This window comes from Chaetura pelagica, unplaced genomic scaffold (assembly GCF_000747805.2).
Source record: "Chaetura pelagica isolate M959 unplaced genomic scaffold, ChaPel_1.0 scaffold109, whole genome shotgun sequence".
Classification (NCBI taxonomy): domain Eukaryota; kingdom Metazoa; phylum Chordata; class Aves; order Apodiformes; family Apodidae; genus Chaetura; species Chaetura pelagica.
Genome location: NW_009970725.1, coordinates 14,285,239 through 14,300,921, shown reverse-complemented (window position 1 = coordinate 14,300,921; position 15,683 = coordinate 14,285,239).

Below are 15,683 nucleotides of genomic sequence, written 5' to 3'. Positions count from 1 at the left end.
GAATTAGAAACAAACTGCTGTTGTTGCTGTCTTATGTAACTTGAGATAATTCATCATCAGCTTGTCATTCCCTTCATTCCCAAGGAATATTTATATCTAATTAGATTGTTCCTTATACTAAAAATAAGAAATGTCTGAAATTCAGCCTCAAAGTTAGCAGTAGCATCCGGTGGTTAGTGTAAGACCATAAATGATGTCAGTACATTAATGGTGTCATGGGTATGCACAAACAGCAGAGAAGGAGACATTAGGAATCCAGTCTTGGGCACAAGGGAAGGAAAGTGTCTTTCATTAAGTGGTTAATCAAAACTACTGGAGGAGATACTATCAGTGTTGTTCAAAGAGCTGTTGTTAGCACATGAGAGTAAATTTGTTTCATGTTTCTGGTTTCCTCAGGAAAAGGAAAAGAAGATTCCTTAGGCTGGAAGAGTAGCCTTTTTTGCTAGCCATTTTTTTCTTATTCTGTTTTATTTTTTTAGCTGTTCCTGTCTGGTTATATCCAGAATAACAGATTCAGGGCCCTCAGAGAGGTTAAGCATTCTGAACAAAAGGACAAGAAAATCACCTCTGTCATTTAAGACCCTCCTTTGCACTTTCCTTTATGTGTTTTTGTTGGTAAGCATGCAAAGATTGCATCTTTCATTGCAGTTTGCCCCAGCTCTCAGTCAGTTTTGTATTACAATGTAATTAAGCTCATGATATATTTTTAGATCATTTCTAAAAGATCAATTACGAATAAGGTAGAGGTAACATAATAAAAAATGTTATGATGGCCTTGACCTTGTAGTATTTGAATCTTTGTATCTTGCATTGATTTCTTGCGCTTTGAGTGGTCAGCATCCCGCAGTAACCATCTGTCTTCTTATTTTGGAAATGTTAGTCAAATATAGAATGGGAAGTACTACCTGAACGGTCTTATAATTTAAAAATAATTATAGCAAAGACATGATAGAACTTGTTTCTTTGAGTCAGAATTACTGGAAGTGGTAATATCAAACAACAGCATCCTAATGATTCAAATTATGCTCCTTTAAGAGAAATCCTTTGTAGTATTTTAAAAGGCAGGGGTAAAAGTCAGGCTTAGCCCTAAATGTGTTTCTTAGGTTTATGATGGAGTTATGGTGGCTTGAAAGTAGTTACCAAATCTGAAATGTGGGTTAGGACCAAAACAAAAATCATCTGAGAAAACTTAATTGTATGAATTAGGTGTGAGTATGAGTTATGACATAAAGTTAGCAATTTAATGAATATATGGTATCCATTAGATACCTGTAAGACACAAGTAAGACTGAATACTATGTTATGCATTACAGTTTTTGCTGGCATGCTAGGAGGTAGAAACAAAAGGATTTAGCATTCCAAGGGTCTTTGTGAATGGGTGTGCTAGCAAATCCAAAGTCCCTATGAAAAAGCCATCTGGCCACAGTAAGATGAAACAAGCTAATAAAAATTACAGAGAATACACATGTGCACAATGATGTGAGAGAGGTAACTTTGCTGTGGTCAAATCTGGAAAGGTGTGAAAGCACTTTGCATGGTTCAGAACGTGACTGGCACTGTTGAAAAACATCCACTGGATTGAGGGTCAAAGCCAGTGCAGCACACGCAGGAAATAACCATGTGCTGGGACAGATGCCTGCTGCATCTTTCACCTGTGCTCACTATCAGCTAGTGTAGTTCAGCTGCATAGGACTATAGATATTTTCTATCCTTCTAGTGTTATTGTGCACTGGTTGATTCTTTTTATGTTACCAAATTTATTTAATCATTTTGGCATCAATGAGAAAACATAATTACTCAGCTTTGCCCACAAAGAGTGATTGAGCAGGACAGATGCCTACTGCCACATAGGCAGTTTTCTGGGGTGGACATTAGTGTGCATGTTGATAAACTGTACAATGTCCAGTACTTTGATAAGCCTTATGCATTATTTTCCTTGCTATTAATGTGTACAAAATTTAACCATATTCATATATTGGGAAGTGTACGATTTTTTCCTGTGTGAGGCTCTTGTGAAGAACTGAGGTGGATCAAAGTACGAGGATGAACCAAGATGGATGAGTGTTGTTTTGGATAAATTTCAGAAGAGTAAATATTCATCTGAAGCTGTAACTTTGTCAGTGTTTTGTCTTTCTCCTTTAGAAACCACATGTCCTCATGTGGGAGCTGGTCTGCTTCTGACTTTGCTGTTTCCCTGAAAGAGAGAGCCATGGGTTATAGTGATTGCATTGATGTGACTCCAGAAAAAGTCACCTTCATTGGAAGCAAATTTAGTTACATTTGAAGAAAGACAAATGGAGTGTAATTTACTGACCTGCTGCATGTCACAGGAGAGAATAATTAATGAGGAAGATAATTAGATAATAATGTGATTGTAATGAGATTGTGTGTTTCAGAGTATTTTAAGGCTGTTTCAGGAAGGATCTGAAAGCAGGCAGATAAGGGCAGTTAGGTGAAGAATAGAAAAGAAGGCAAATGGGGTATGAAAAGTGAAAGTACAGAGACTGAGGAATATGTTAGTAGAGTGAGAGATGGTGTAGGAAGTGTTTATAGAAAAGAGTGAAGAAATCACTGGCTTTTATTTTTTGGGAAATGAGAAAATGAGCAGATGTGTTCAAATATGAATAATGTTTGGAAACAGGCTAGGAAGATGAAGACAAAAGCCAAATGGGCCAGCTGGGGGTCCAAGAATAAAACCAGAAAACAACATTGTCAATAGAAAGTATGTTAGTGATGGTGGCCAGCATGAATGTTTGAATCCTAGAAGTGACAGGGAAGGAGGTGACAGGACTACCATAGAAAACTGAAAGTAGTAGAAGGGATGCAGAAAAAGAGAATCAGAGATCTCATCCAAACTCACTGGCAGTGAAAACAGAAATGCAAACCCAAAAGAGAGACAAAGGTTTTACTTACTGTGTTTCAAAAAGACTCAGTTGAGGAGATGACCAGGAACTCAAGAACAAGAGGTCAAATGTGACAGGTGTGAGGTGATGCTGAAAGGGTGTAGTGGGGAAGTGTAGGCATCTGGAAAATGTTGAGTCTGGAATTTGGTATTTTGGGCTTGTTTTTTGATTTCAAGGGGTGAGGGATGTTACTATGGAGATAGTGATTTGGTTTTGTGACTTAAAATCAGCCTCTAGTGCAGTTCAGGCTAATGTCTTTTCCCAAAGATAACTGAAATTGTGGAAGGATCCATGTATTCTTACTGGTTGTAACTTGACTGAAGTATCGATCCACCTACTTTGGGCATCTACTAATTCTGGCTTGCATTTCAAAACATAAAAAATGGAAAAACCCTCCAAAAAACCCAGAAAAACAAAAAATGGTGCCTATGTTGCTAGTTTATGTCTGTTTTGTCCTAAAAGTTATCCCTAACTATGTTTTTCTTCCCTGTGTCTGTTGCTGCTCTTCTCTCCATCATTTATCCTACTTTGTGCTCTATCATCCACAGAGGTCTCTGAGAAGCTCAGTGATCTGTATTGCTGCTGTATTCCTTCTTTCTCCTTACTCTGCCTTGGCCTGCTATGTCTCCATGATAAATGGTAGAGAACAAAGTAATGATGATGCCATTCTGTGACTGGCTTCTCAAATTTTCATCAAAGTAGTGTTCTTAGCTGCTTTGGGAGGATGATTTTAAAAAGTGAAGTAGAGCAACTTCTTGACTCAGACCACCTTGTGCTTGCCATGTTGGGCTGGATGGAGTCACTGAGACATGGTCCCAGTGTTGCAAATGGTGGAGTGGCTGTGGGCTGCGGAGCTGTCACCAAGAAGGATGGTGGTCGCTCAGCAGTTGGCAGGATGTTGAAGTCCAGGGCTGAGACCTTATGGAGATGTTGTGCATGGCCAGCAGCTCAGCAGAGATGGGGGCTTGCTGTCCCTCTGCAGAGGGCCTCCCCTGGTTCTCCAGCCTGAGCCCTGACATCCCTGGGGCTCATGGCATGCCTCAGGGAGCCTGCCCTCCTGCTGCTCCTGGAGGTGTGCTGGATGTCACAGGGATGACAACCCCTGCTGTGTTCTCAGTGAAAGGACATCCAGCCTCCTTTGCCTCCTCGTTCCTTTGTCATCACTCACACGTGGCAGCCATTTGAGTTATCATGGTTTGTGTCTTAGGGCAGTGGTGATTTGTCCCATTCTTCCATCTTAACTGTATTTCAGAGTGAACCCAAGGTTGCTGGGTGCAGAGAGGTCTGAATTGGGCAGTCAGCCAGTGTCAAAAACATTCTCATTTTATGACTCAGCAGCTCTCTGGTTTGTTAAAACCATGGTGAGTCTTAGCAGCCACAGACAGCCAGTAATAGTGTTTGGTGGTTTGCTTGCCCAGGGAAGAGTCTGCTCAGTTTTGTCTTATGTCTCTGAATTGTTTATTTTTTGATTTAAGAAAAGTATGACCTTTCCTATTAATTTTAACAGCTTTTAAAAAGAAAAACAATGTCATGATCAGATAGATATTTTTTATAAATTAACTACATTCTTCTAGTTTTCAGGAAATTAGACTTTTCTTGGGAACATTATTTTAGTCATCTCATGTCTCACTGGTTTATGACCTTATTGTACTTCTGCAGCAACGAGGTCTTTAAGTTTCTTCTCCCAGGACATGTGAAAATAATTAAGTGGTGCTGTCGTCTTCTGACTGAAAGGATTCATACAAATGTGTTTGTTCTGTGTTTCATATTATATCACTGTATCAATTTTAAATTAATGAAAATTTGCACACGCCTGAAAATGTGATTCTTAAAGATTTTTTTAAAATTTTGAATGTATTGACACTTATTTTTGTTCAGAGAGAGAAAAGTTGCTTGTTTCTTGGGTCCTCTGTTTCACTTACTGTCTTTTATTATAAAGATACCTTAATAATTTAAAAAATAGTAACAACTTTGCATTCTTGATTGTAGTTTTTTAAAATATAAACATTTTAAGTCAAAATTTGAAAGTAGATTTATTTCACTGATCTCAGGCAGGGAGAAAACCTGCAGAACTTTTAAACACTTACTTGCTTCAAGAGTCTTGCATGTTACTGTTTTTGAAAAATGTAACATGTTTATCCTGACAATTGTGAAGTACTGAAATGAGATAAACCATTGCAGCATTGCTGCAATGCTCTTGGGACTCTTTAGCCTTGTCTCTACTGGGAAGCTGAGTCTTTGCTAGAAATTTTTTTTCCTTCTTTCTTTGTAGCTGTTTTCTTGCAAGAGCTTTGAATGCTATTGTAGGCTGACTAGAACATTTTTTTGTAAACATGTTGCTTTGCTTTGATACATGCAGATCCTCAAACTGAATTTACATTTAAGCCAAACACAGCTCAGCAGTGAAAAAGGAATCACCTTGATTTTTAGAAAGTACTAAGTCTCATATCTTATTCATCCTGGTTTGATCAAGAGTATCTGACAGTAGTACTAGCTGTTATTCTAGTGGAGAAAGCTGCAGCCTGTGAAAGGAAGGAAGAATTTTGCCATTTGGTGATGACATGAAAAGTTATGTAGCCAGGGACCAGACCTGTGTGGAGAACAAGGTAAATTTATATTGAAGCTGAGAGGGAGAACATGACAGGGAATGCACAGGGGCTGTGGACTGTGTGTGTCACTAAGTGGGGCACATGTCATTTATTGATTTGGCAGGAAGAAGGAACAAAGCTTTGAAAAGGAAGGATTTATGTAAATACAATAATGCATCTGCAGATCTGCTAGTTAAATTCGCCTCATAATAAACAGTCTGTAGGGTCAGGGTTCCTCCTTCACTGCTGTATCCATTTTTTTAATTCTGTCTTCTGAAGATATCAAATTTTTATATGCAAAGCAATAACCATCACGCCACATACCAAATTATGCACATGGATTGGCATTTGCTCACATATAATAACTAATTTTCTTATGGAATCATGGTGTGCATAGAACTGCTTGTATGTTTGTATGCACAAGTAAGTAAGGAAATCTTCTTTTAAAAATCCTTAAATTGTCAGTGGCTCAGTGACCAAACACTGAAAGTTGTATTTCCATCTGTTCTTTTAGGTTGTTGTTGACATATTTCTTGCACCACAATTAAGTTGCAGTCCTGTAAGACTTTCAGAAGATGCTGTTCTTGCTACTTGTTTTGTCATTAAAATAAAGTTACAAGATGCTAGTAACAACTAATTGCCCTTTTTGTTGGCACTCCAAGAAATACAGTATATATTAACAAGAAGCAGCTATGAAAAATGCATGAAGTGCCAGGAACTGCTGCAAACAATGGTACTCTAAAGAGGGCCATGATAACCTGGTATGCTTAGAGGGAGACGATGTCTATGGCAAAATATCAACCCATCTTATTGGCAAAAAAGGAAAAAATTAAATTAAAAAAAGAGACATAATATTTTTTCTCTCCTTCAGCTATCTATGTTGTTTTATGTTGGCTTGTTTATCAGCATTGCACTTACGATGTACTTTGTGATAGCCCATCTTTGTGCATTCTTAGGTATGCTTGAACTAGACCAGGCACAAACCTGGTTTCTTTAGGGACCTTCTGATTCATAAATGTGTACTGCTAGCACAAAGTGAGACAAAATATGGTCTCCACACAAACAAACTGAATTCAATTTTAAAAGAAATCTTTTGTTTACCTTTCTCTCAAGTTCCTTTGAAATGCTTTTCCAGGCCTTCGATCACTCATGCAAGGGTAAAACCCTGTCATTTCCCAATTAAAATTTCTTCATAGCCAACCTGTGCTTTTTTTATTGCAGTGCAGCACAAAAAGTATTTATTTTGCATAAATAGCTTTTGTTCCCTGTTTACTTGTGTCTTCACTGTCCTGCCTGTTACAATTTTACAGACAACTGGTACTTTCTCTGTCTTTCGTTTGGCTAAAACATTTGAACTCTTTTATTTTTCCCTAGGTCCTCATTCGTTTTACTTTGGGTTGAAGTGAGATAACTAAAATTTTTGCACTTCTGATGAGGTTTTACCAGTGCTTGGTATAAATACAATCCTATTTCCTGTACTAGTGAGGCTGTCATTTAGTACACTCTCTTCCAGCATAGCTGTGTCATACTGGTTTTGTTTGATCTGCTCATGAGCAGAGACTGTTGATTATAGCCACCCAGACACCATTTAAACTGGCTTGTTTTGTTGGTATTAAGTGGGCTTTAATCACTTTTTGGTCTTACTAAATGTAATCCCATTTCTGTTCTTTCAGTCCTCAGGATCATGCAGGTTTTTTTGGAGCCTGATTTTTCTTTGTTATTGACTGTACCTCCCTTCTCTGTGTGTTATTAGCAAGCTTCATAATCACTCATATTTTTAATTGCCAAGTCAACTGAAAAAACAGCAAGGCCCATGCCAAGATCTGTCCTTGAGGAACTCTGCTAATGACCTTTCTGCAGCTGGAAAGTACTTCCAGCACTACTCAGATCACTTCTTCGGGAGCCACTTCCATTTTACACTTTTAATCCTTGTTTTAATTCATTTCCCATGTATATTATCAATTGCTTTAGTGAAGCTGAAATGATATTGAATTGAATAAACAATTGTCTAGACTGGTGAAGAACAATAGTGTGTGGGTCTGGTTTTGATAATGTAAAAAGAAAAATTGGCTTCATCCTGGCTCAAACCAGGACAGCTTTACACGTGTATCTGTTTTTCTTCCCTTCAGACCTGTTTGAAAGAATTTGCATGGAGTCCAAAAGAGGCTGACAGTGTTCTTTCCCCCACACCTCCCCTATATTTGCTCTTTTCTTCTTATGCTGCCTCTCCTGCTAGATGAGTTTTTCCTACTAGATGTGCTTTGTTCATTAATTCTTCCGGTATCAGAGATAGGCATTATTTGACCTCTTTGTTTAAACACCTAAAGTATTTTCTTAAATGTTTCTCCCCGTGTACACAATTTACTGATCTTTGTTATTTTGTTGTCTTTTGTACACCTAATTAGAAGAAGATTTTCATTGGAGATGTCCACCCAGAGCGGCAGACATTTTAGTGGGAGATACTGTTTATTGAACTTGTGTAGTCAATGGCTTGAGCTAATTCAGGCCTGTCTCCTTTTTTTGGCCAGAGGGGCCTTTCACCAGGCTTATATTATACTGGCAATTAAAAAAATAAATAATATATATTGTTTCAGAGCACCTGAATAGCAGCAATGCATCACTAGTAGAGCTGTCAGGTGTGTGCCTCTTACATTACACAGGCTATTTACTTGCTGTCATTGCTAACCTGCTGCATTTCGTGGCTGGCGTGTTCCCATTTCCTCCCGGGGTAACCAAAACAAAGGAGGCATCAACAGCTGCACACCTTGATGTGCTAGCAGCTTGCCCTACCAGTTAAAGGTGGTGGAAGGTGCTGACAGGTGGCATGGATGATTTACCTTATTAAACCACCTGAAAAGAAAACCTTCCCAGCCACATTAACAATTGAAGAAAGAGATGAGAAAAATCATTGTCCAGACCGGTTATTTCTCTTTTGTGCGGAGCAAGCAGGGTTTCCTTCCTGCAATAAAGGGCTAAGAGGTCCTATATATGCTTATGTATTTCTCTGTGGAAATTGACTGCTTGCTTCAAAGTCAACCATGCTAACATTGCTAGAAAGATTGAGTGAAAATATTTGCTCCCCTCCTCATCCTGCTTGGGCAAGCATGGTGCCTTTTAAAGGTTGTCCAGCTCGCAAGAGCACAAGGTAATAGCTGACCACCAAACCTTGATTCTTCTTGGCTTTACCCTCAGTTTATTGATCATCATTTTGGATGATTTCGGAGCAGAAAACAGAATTTTACTTGGAAAGTTGAGTAGCCTGATTTCTCCTGCTTTATAGCTACTGCTATACTGTGTTGTGGGTGGTGGGAAAGCTCCAGCCATTCTACTTTGGAGGGGTATTTTAAAGTAGAGGAAATGCTAATGAGTAATTTTAACAATTCTTAAATATTTTTTCCCTAAGTGTTCCTGGTGTTAGTTATATTTTTCTCTTATTTATTTTCTTTGGTGGAGAAATAGTAAGCAGAAAGGGATTTTTTCTTGTTTCATATTTTTAGCATTATTTATGTCGAGTTTATTTCTTTATCTGGGATTGAGTACCTATACAAAAGGCAAGTCTTTATGACATTAATAAAATTTTAACATATGTCTTTCATAGAATAAAGACAGGAAAAGCAAGGAGACTGGACATTCATTTGGAAGAAAATGTTATCAACCCAGAACTACTTTTTTCTTTTTTTTCCAAGACTTGAATTTCTTAAACAAGAGCTGGTCTGTTCTGTCATGTTTATAGAGAAGAGCTGTTCCTTTATGTAAGACTTCCTAAATTCATCTTCCTCCTAAATGCAGACACTCTTAGCCAGTGCTTAACTGAAATTTATGTTAGTTTGGTCCCTGTCCTGCACGTTGCCCATGTAGGCACATTATTGCCAGCTCTCCTAATTTTGTTTAGAAACATAATAATATTTCATAGTATTTTTAAACTCTGGATGATCAGTGTTCTGTGCTAATCTTCCTTACTCTTCCTGCCCAAGAAGAAAACTTCTTTTGTGCGAGTGTATAAATGTTAAAAGTAAATACTTTTGATTAAGAAGTCTGATATATCTATATATAAAATATTATTATTTTTACTAATTATTTTTGTCTTAGGGGCAGACATGGTGAAATACCCATTGAGGGCAGATTTCACTGTAGTTTCAGTACTGTATCTTTCAATGTTGGGAGCCTGAAATTTATGAGTTAAAATCACCTATGTAAGCAGCAAAGCAAAAGTGCTGTCAGTCAGCCATTAAATGGCCACTTCTGCTTCAGCATGTTTTATTTCAACACGTATGAAAAATGAATGCAGGTAACATTTAGAGCAGCTGACTGCAGCCATGTATTGGAGAATATAGCAGTGTTTTTAAGTTGCTCTTAATGATACTCTTTCCACCTTGAATCTTTCTGAATAATTTTCTCTTCAGGGTAAAACAGTCTCAGCTCTCCCTTTGCAGAAAGGAAACTAGTTTTTGCCCTTGTTCTGAACACCAAGTAAACACAGTCTGTGGTGTTATGGCACCGGTTGGTTTTCATGCAGTAAGGAATGATGCAGTGGTGGTGGGGAGCCTTATGCATGACTTCCAGCTTTTTGCTTGAACCACACTGAAATGTTGCCATAGTTGCTTCACTGGCTTGCAGATAAAAATTAAATCTTTACAGTTCAATCATGTCTGTATTGTAAACACAATCTTTTTCAGCCTGTCCTTTATTTGGACAGGTATTGTTTATCACGGTCATTCAGATTTGTGGTGTTCAATGTATTAGATATCTATTTGGTAAAATCCTGCAGAAATTTTTTGTTAAATTTTAGGCATAGTTCTGATAAGCAGTTGAGAATCCATCTTGTGGAGCTCAATGTGAATTTGCAGTGAAACTAATGACTTTCTGCTTATTTTTATTTTTTTAATTTAAAAAATTGATTTTTCTATGTGTATTTTAAGAACATGGAAATTTGAGATTTTTGTGGATCACTCTTGATTTTAGAGAAAATTTCCCATTATTTTCAGCTGTATATTTGGAAACTTACAATGAATACATTACCTGAATACTTTGGGAGTGGGGAAGGCTGCAGTGCAAAGCTGAATGTCATCTGTTTCTTTTCAGTGCATAATTTGCAGGTGCAGGTAATCTAGTAACTTTTCCAAACTCATGCTCCCCTGTTTACATAGTTCTGTGTGGCCCTGTGACTGTAACCCTTATACTGCATGATGCAATTAAGGCAGTTTAAAAAGAAAGAGGAAAAAAAAAACCAACAGTAAAAATACAAGCAATGAAATTTTCACTTTTCTTTAAAGCATAAAAATGCAGTATGTGTTTCAAGGTAAAGTTCCTCCAAATTAATAGGATAATGTTGATTTTCAGCCTTCTTTCATTTGCAAAATGTATTCTTCATAGTTCCTGATGTGTTTAATTTTATTAGCAATTACAGTGGACTGTTACGTCCCGTTTATTTCAGTTTAAGAGTAGGGCAAGGGTATTGAGAATATATATTGTTTACTATGAGTTTTGTTCTTATCCTAGCTTTTTAGAAATCTTTTTTCTTTTTTTACCAAATTTGTATTGCTTCTGAGTTAGTACTGTGATTTTTCTTGTTGTAGTGTTTAACATTATTTGTGCATCACAGCCTGATTGCCTACGTTTTCTTTGTTGTGGTTGTCTTTTCTCATTTTACCTAGCTTCTAACCATCCTCCCACAAAAAGCCCCAAATCCAAAATAGAATTAAGGCTTGGCTCTTAAACATAACTGCAAATGTCCTCTGGCAAACTTGTATAAAGGAAGATATGAATGAGATAAATCCTGTTATCAGAAAGGATCAGAAAATTTACAAAAAAACACACAGAATGTTTCTTATTCCCTTTAAACTCACCTATTTGTAATACTGTGCTCAAGTGCAGTAGGGTACAAAAATAATATATATTTTTAAAAATTTGAAATTACTTGCTTTTTATTAGCACTTGGAGGTCAGGAGATGCAATTTGTGAAGATTAAAGGAGGCATGCAATATTTCTATTAGAAACAGGGTAACTGGTAACGATTGACATGTAAGGTGATCTTCTAGCTTTGTATCATTTAATAAACATAAAAATAAGTCTCCTCGGGCAAAAATTAATTTCCAGAGCACAGGAGGCTTGAAATTATACTTAAGATCAGTAAACACTGACTTGCCAAATGCCATAGCACAGGTCAAAGAACGTCCTTATGGATAAGGGATTAAATGCAAAAAGCTTGCATGTATTAGCGGTTGAATAAATGGATTAAGTATCAACAGATGTTAGTTTAATTACAAGCAGGCTCCACTTGTTGTGACTGAAATTATGTGTTTGGTGCATTACAGAACAAGACAACAGCCTGGCCTTCAGCTGTCTTACAGTATATCAATAGCACATTCCTAATAGGCAATAATAATTTGATAGCAAAGGCTCCTCCCCTCCTCATGGACCTTCTCGCTTTCATCTTGCAGTTCACAGGCTCCTTTTCCCCAAAATGGCTCACCATCCCTTCTTCAAGCAGTGAGAGGTTGTTGAAGCAAGGGGGAAGTCCATGTCCAGCAGCATCTACAGGAAAGTCTAGGTCTCTTGCATTAGTACAGAGCAGATGGAGGAGTCATTATGGTCTGTCCATTGACTCACAGTTTAGCGACGATTTTGCAAAGCAAAATTGTCCTCTTCCTTCTTCCCCCTTTCCTTTTTCATCTTCACGAAATACCCAAATTAATTAGTCTCTGAAACTTTCATTTGACATGAAAAGGGTTGTTTATTCAGTCCAACTCAATTAGAGGATCAGGTTTAACTACTTTTGAAGGAGGCTCTTCTACTTTTTCATTGCAGTTAGTTTTGAATTATGTGTAATGCTATGAAATGTTGCCTACAAGATGCAATGATTTTGTCTAACTGAATTAATTACAAGGTTAAGCTAATCAAAAGAAATTAAAAATAGTATCAAGTAAAACATGACAGTAACTCAAGGAAGTAGGTAGAATATCACCTGTTTAACTTGGGAAGAAAGAGGCAAAGCAGTTTCAATATTTAGCATGCAAATCATCTATAATATTAAACCCTGAACATAATGCATAGTTTTGTAAGCAGGTGAAAAGCAGGTGTTTTCATCTGTAGTCTTGAATATCACATGGAACACATCCTTATTAAAGTGTTTCTTCATGTTAAGGTATCTATAAAATTTAGGTGCAGTATCTCTGGCATCATTGAACAAAACTCATCTACACCATATTTGCTGAAGCATTCATATCTGAAACAAGATTTTTATGACTCAAAAGTACATATTGATGACATTTATAATTAATCAACTTTCTTTCCTTGGTTTACTTTTTACATATTCCATCATCTACCAGTAAGTCTCCCATGCAATATCAGTATACTCTAGCAGTAGTTACTGATGTCATGATGGTCAAAATTCACTAAGCTGCTATATATGTCATACTTATTTAGAGCTTCTCTTCCTTTGGGACACAAACATAATACTCTAGAGATTCCACAGATCCTTCCACTTCATGCAGATCTGAAATGTGATGTGAGATGTGAAATTAATCAGAACATATTTATATGCGCAAGAGTCACCAAAAAGAAACCTTGTAATTGAAATTACATTCTTTTTAAAAAACAGCTGTCCTGGAGGTGGCTGACAGTGAATATCTGCTACAGTATTTTATGCGAAAGCTATCAAGTATCTTTTTCAAAAAAATCCACCAAAGCAAAACACCACAATGAATTTTGTTAATGGGTAGTGTTAAAAAACATAGATTTTGGACGGAGAAGAACTTACACATTGGCATTTGCAAACCTTTTGTAGTGTCAGCATAGGAAATAATGGGATTTGAAATGTAGTTCTGATTCTTTTGATATCTTTTAAAAATTAATTTTACATCATATTCATTTTTACATTTGGTTATATTAGTGCAGCTGAAGATTTTAAGTCATAATGGTGAGCCTTTCATTTTTAACTCAAATTACAGATTAAGAAAAATATGATTGATGCCTGTTTCTAGATTTTTATCTTTCATTCATCTGACATTACCCAGAGTACAATTTATTAGTAATAATGGCTTGTCTCTATTGAAGTTCTAGCTTTCTATTATAATGTTTCCAGATCTAGTTTTCCAGAGTTTATTTAAATACCAATTTAAAAATGCCAACCTAAAATAATATTTTAACTCTCTTAATAGTGAGCATCTAACTCGAAGGGTGGTATTTAAAATACAGGAAGCCACAAATCAACTGTGCAGATATGGAAGTTGCAGGCTGTTTTCTGCATATGTACCCACTTAAATATTAACACTGGTTGAGGACCTCAGATTATGGGGTCAGAGAGCTGTGGTAGTTTACTATGAAAGAAGAGAGTAGCATGAGCAGCGACAGCATCTGGGGGAAGAAGAGACAAACTGGTGGGGGTGAGTAATGGGAAGCAAGAGGCACAAGGAGAAACTGGAGGTAGTCAGATTGCAGTTTGGAGTTTGCATCTTGTCTGTGTGATGTAGGTTCTAAACATCTGTGAAAATACATTTTTCTGCATAAAAAAGCAAGCAAAACTCAAGCTCAGAGAAGCCTGTAAGCCTCCTGTTCTATGAATTTAAAGCTGGCTTGTGTAGATTACTTTTTTTGAGGGCAGTTGTCATTGTCTTTGATATCTTTCTGAACTTTTGAAGCAGTCCTAGCTATGAATTTGTTGGGTCTCAAGCCATAGGCGTCTGTTTTTCAAGTCCAAAGTACTGCGGGGGGGTGGGGGGGGAACCACAGATCTTTTAATGCTGTTCATACTAATGCAGAGCAGGAAGAGTGTATGAAAGCCTTGTTACTGTGTCTTTCAAACTCTCCCTATGAATGAGGAGTTATAATTTTCAGATGATCTGGGAACTCACTGAGCTCCGTAAAGACTACAAGCTCTTCCCCAGCTTGTATTAATTTTTGGTTTAGGAGACTTCTGTTCAGATTGTGAATAATGCCACCATGGTGATCTTGTCTTAAAGGTGCTCTTCTTCCAGTTCTCATTTAATCTTCATCCACACTTGCAGCTACTTCCTTATGGGGGAAATCAGAGGAAGTGGCAGTTAGTAGTTCTTACAAGGGAGACATGAAGAGATAGATCAAGTGTAATGGCATTAATTCTTACCAGACTTGAAGCCTCTTGGTCTTTGCATGGCCTCCCAAATTCTGTTTCCTTCCCTGAGTGCCTGAGGTTGATGGATGCCAGTAAAGTTGGAGGAGAAAAGGGTTTTTATCTGGAGAGGGGGAGCAGGCAGAAAGAAGGAGAGGAGCATTATTTAAAATGGAGGTTATTTTAGATTTTATGTTAAATGTGCCAAATGAGAACATAGTGTTTGAAGTCTTGTGTAGTACAGAAATCTATCGTTGATCTTTGTTTGTAAAATACTGCAGTAAGGTCATCCAGATTAACCGAGGTTATTCTTAACTCACGTGGTAAGTATTTTATGATTCAAGTTTTGAATGAAATGCATTCTGGTCCTAAACTGTTTTGGCTCATGTATTACTTCTTACTGTGTCAGTCTGTTTTTGGATCTTCTGTCTGCAGGCACAAACGACATAAACTCAGAAAGTAGAACACAAATATTTGCAGATGGATATGACATAAGGACAGATGTTTCCAGTGGGCTTTTTCTGAATCTGTGCTCAATTTACATTTGTCAGAGTAGAACACAAAGATGGTTGTAATTTCTGTTTCTTATCTCACCCACACACACTGTGATAAAGATGTTACTTCTTCTCTTTTCTTTTTCTGAGCTCTGGTGGAAGGGCAAGAAAATGTCTGTGTAGCATTCACTGTTCAGTGAGGTCCCACTGTAACCACTAGGTCTAGTGAGATTGTGCTTTGATAGTTCACAAAGAGGTCCAATATAGGTTCAAAAGGATGCAGGGACTTATGCCATAGTGGCACCAAAACTAGCTAGAGATTTTCTGGATGGCTTGTGATCACTAGTGAGCAGAAACAATAAAGAGCTTGGACTTTTTTCTAAAATTATTTGTTCAAATGTTGGCTAGATCATCTGTCACCTTCCAGCAGCTGAAAACTTTGGACTTGGTGCTTGCTGAGGAAATCAGTGAGGTCTGGTGTAGGCAAATGTGCTGGAATAGGGAAATAGTTGGGCAAATACAAAGAACAACTTAGTTAGACTTGTTTTGCCTGACAGTGAGGGTATGATGAGGAGTGGACTGCAGTTAAGACCTAGTAATGAAAGGGAAA